Consider the following 3973-nt stretch of genomic DNA (forward strand, 5'->3'; position numbering starts at 1 on the left):
AATCATCTAAATGATCCAACAGTCGGTACAATTTGGGGGAGATACAAAGGAAGATCCAAATTCACACATTGCAAACTTCTTAAAGATATGCGACACATTTAAGGCAAATGGAGTGTTAGATGATGCCATCAAGTTAAGATTATTTCCATTTTCATTAAGAGATAAAGCCAAGGGATGGTTAATGGCACTACTAGCAGGAACAATCACCACCTGGAATGAATTGGCACAAAGGTTCCTGACTAAATACTTCCTACCAGTGAAATCAGTAAAGATAAGAAATAATATCACAACATTTCTGCAGGAAGAGAACGAGTCACTTTATGAAGCGTGGGAGAGATATAAGGAACTGCTAAGAAAGTGTCCACACCATGGTTTGCCTGTTTGGATACAAGTCCAAACCTTCTATAATGGGTTGCTGACAAATGTGCAAACAATGGTGGATGCGGCATCTGGAGGAGCATTGCAAAACAAGACACCTGAAGAAGCTTATGAGTAACTTGAAGTCCTAGCAAGTAACAACTATCAAAGACCCAATGAAAGGATTCATCCAAAAAAGTCTATGGGTATTCATGAAGTTGATGCTTACACAACCATTTCAGCCCAACTAATAGCACTTCAGAAACAATTAGGAGGTATGCAAGTTAATTGAATTCAAACATCTCAAGTAACGTGTGATTTTTGTGCAGGTAATCATGTGAGCATTGAATGCCAAGTGGGGAACCATTTTGCTTCAGCTTCCTCATCATCAGAACAAGTCAACTATTTGGCTGGGAATCAAAGACGACAGAACAATCCTTTCTCCAACACATACAATCTTGGTTGGAGAAATCATCCAAAACTTGTCCTAGGGCAATCAAAATAATCAATGGAATCATGGAATAGTCCCAAACAATCAAGTAGGGGTGAACCATCAACCATGGGATCAAAGAGTGTCAAAATTGGAGGATATGTTTGGGAAGTTCATGGCAGAGACCACTAGTTTTATGAGTGAGATGAGGGCGAATTTCAAAAACCAAGGGGCGTCGATTCAAAACTTGGAAGTACAAATGGGTCAAATAGCCAAAAAGTTGAATAAGCAACCTCAAGGCTCCCTACCAAGAATTACAGTGACAAACCCACGTGAACAAGCAAGTGCAATAACTTTAAGAAGTGGAACAGTCTTCGAAGAGGTTGAACAAAAAGGGAAAGATGAGAACCCACCAAAAGAAAAGGAAGAGTCCGATGAAGAAATCGAGGAAGAAATCATTGTTGAGGAAAGGCTAAAGGCTAAAGGCTAAAGGCTAAAGAAGAACAAAATAGGGAAAAGACGCCAAAGCAAAAGAAGGAAAAATTGTCATTTCCTAAGATACCGCTAGAGTTAGCACATCATACCCCTCCTGTGCCTTTTCCTCAAAGGCTTAGAAAACAAATTCAGGATAAGCAGTTCACCAAATTCCTTGTTGTATTTAAAAAACTGCACATTAACATTCCTTTTGCAGATGCCTTATAGCAGATGCCAAGCTACGCCAAGTTCCTCAAGGAAATTTTGTCGAACAAAAGAAATTTGGAAGAGGAGGAAACAGTGATGCTTCCAGAGGAGTGTAGTGCTATTCTACAGAAGAAGCTACCGTAACGCCCCACTTGAGGTACGTAGTTATTGTTCCTTCTTTTGCTCTTATTTGAGTTGGTCTCTTGGTAATATTGTTTGGTTGACCTTTGTTTGAGTGTTGTGTTGAATGCTTGCCCTGAAATTGGTTGAAAATAGAAGAAGTTCAGTGTGCCAAGCTTCGCCGGGGCGACGAAAGAATCTTCGCCGCGGCGAAGAGGTGTTGAATCCATGGGGAAACATTCTGGACAGTTCGCCGCGGTGACAGAAGCTTCCTCACCGCGCGCGAAGTCTGACCAAAATGTTTGTTAAGTTTAGATATCTCTTCCCTAAGGGCAATTTGACCATTCTACCCCTAATTAGCAGGAAAAGTGGGGAGTAAAAATGTAAGGAAATTTCATGGAGAATATGTTAGTATGGGGGGGTGTTTGTAAGGAATCAAGGATATGGATGGAATTCCATGAAAGAGCAAGGGCAAAATGGGAAGAATGAGTTGTTAGAGATATTTAAAGGGGTTTAGTCTTTGAGAACTCTTCATTTTCCCATTCCACCGCCTCCTTCATTTTCCAAACTCTCTCAAATTCCTTAATTCCAAGGATTTCCAAGAGCCTTTTTGAAACTTTTAGTAGGTTTAATCTAAAGCATCCAAGGTAAGGATTCTGCTTTAGATGAGAGTTTTATTAGTGTTTAGAGTTTATATGTGTGTTGTGTGTTGGTTAAGTTGTAGAGAAAGGCAAGCTCCAAGGAAAAGAAAGTGTTAAGAAGTATTTTCTCATAAGGTAAGAAACCAACTAAGTTGAGATTAAGAACTCCTTTGAGTAGAGTTATATACATATATGTGTATTCATTAAATTGTTGAATGAGATTAGTAGTTATGATTGAGTTATGAGAAGTGTTTATTTGCTTGATGTGTTGGGTTGTGTTGATAGAAGTAGAGGAAGTTTTTAGCAGCTTATGGAGTGTTTCTCTTTTGACAGGAAATAGAGTTTATGAGGGAGTTTTCTCCATTGGTTGATTTAGAAAAGAAAAAGCTAGAGTTAGAGTAGAGTTTGTTATGCACATGAGTTGTATGATGAAATGCTCAAGAGAATCATAAGTAAGGGTAGAAAGCCTTAATTGTTGCTACATGGCGTAGTTACTTGTCATAATGCATTAATGAGTATGAGTCATTATGTGCATTAACTATGCTTTATAGCATAGAAAAGAGAGTAGAGAAAGAGTGAGACTTTTGAGTTTGACTACTCTAAGAGTAAAGAGAAGGGAGAATGAGCATTATAGAGTAAAAGCTAGAGTAGTGCTTATTAAGAGAATAGAGTAGGTTGTGTATGGGGAACTGTGAGTACGGGTAGAGTATTCCCGCATGTACGCCGCATAGAGACAGCGGCAAGAGTATCAGAAAGAGAAGTGGTGTAGCCCATAGAGTACATGCGGAAGAGGGGATACCCGAGTTTACCTGAGAGATTCTATGCACTCACATGGCCAAAGGTTCCGAATCCATGCATAATCAAGTCCGATCGGCGAGATGAGGAAGTCACAGGGAGTGGGAGCGAGTCCCAGCCGTGCCCTCGGTCAGATGGGGTCGTGACTTACTAGAAAGAGGTTGTATAAAAGAGTTATGAGAAAGAGGAAATAGAGGTTGCATAAGAGAAGGTCAATAAATGGTAGGGAAAGAATTAGAGGGGAGTTACGGGGAAATGGAGTAGAGGGGTACTTACTGAGATTGTTTTGTGTCATCCAGTTGTTACTGTTTTGCAGGTTCTAGATGAGGACACAGTCGGATGGACATCGGCACACGAAGAGAAATGGCTTTACTGTCCACCCTTTTTGATAGTTTTCACATATGTTACACCTGTTATATTGTATAAAGAATACATATTGTTAATAAAAGAAAATTCTGGGCCCAACTTTTTATGTTAGTTTTACATGTACTTTTACTATGCATGTTTTTAAAGAATAGAGTCGTACATTTTTGGTATCAGAGCAAAGATTTTGGGATTTGACAGTGTACCTTCTCATTGCTACGATGTCAAGAGCCGACGTGTAAGTTAATTCTTCCTTATGTCAAATGTTCTCTTGAATTGATCAAGTGTGGTTGTTTTGTAGATGAGGCGTAGTAACCGAAAAAAAAGGGTGAGAGTGTGTGAATGAGGGAGAACCCTCTAACCCACCAGAACCAACCCCCCTACTCTATGCGACATTGATTCGGAATATTGTTCAAGAGGTGTAGAGAGAGTCAGGGGAGGTTGTACCGGAAAGAACTGAGACCCCTAGTAGAGGACGGCCCGCAAGACAAGAGCGTGAGGGGTCGGTACCTAGGTAGTACCGAATGAGTTGATCTGGTTCAAGGGCTTGCAAGCCAGCACCAGCGTCAGAGTTTAGGGGTACAAG

The 3973-nt window shown here is 40.3% G+C and overlaps 1 non-coding gene across 1 annotated transcript; it reads right to left on the reverse strand.

Annotated features, from left to right (window-relative positions):
• Positions 1-268: 268 nt before the first annotated feature.
• Positions 269-375, reverse strand: LOC116110706. Its single transcript, XR_004124949.1, has one exon. It is a non-coding gene; the product is annotated as a small nucleolar RNA R71 (small nucleolar RNA).
• Between the last annotated feature and the right edge of the window lie 3598 nt (positions 376-3973).

Source organism: Pistacia vera, unplaced genomic scaffold (assembly GCF_008641045.1).
Source record: "Pistacia vera cultivar Batoury unplaced genomic scaffold, PisVer_v2 Contig609, whole genome shotgun sequence".
In the NCBI taxonomy this organism is placed as follows: Eukaryota; Viridiplantae; Streptophyta; class Magnoliopsida; order Sapindales; family Anacardiaceae; genus Pistacia; species Pistacia vera.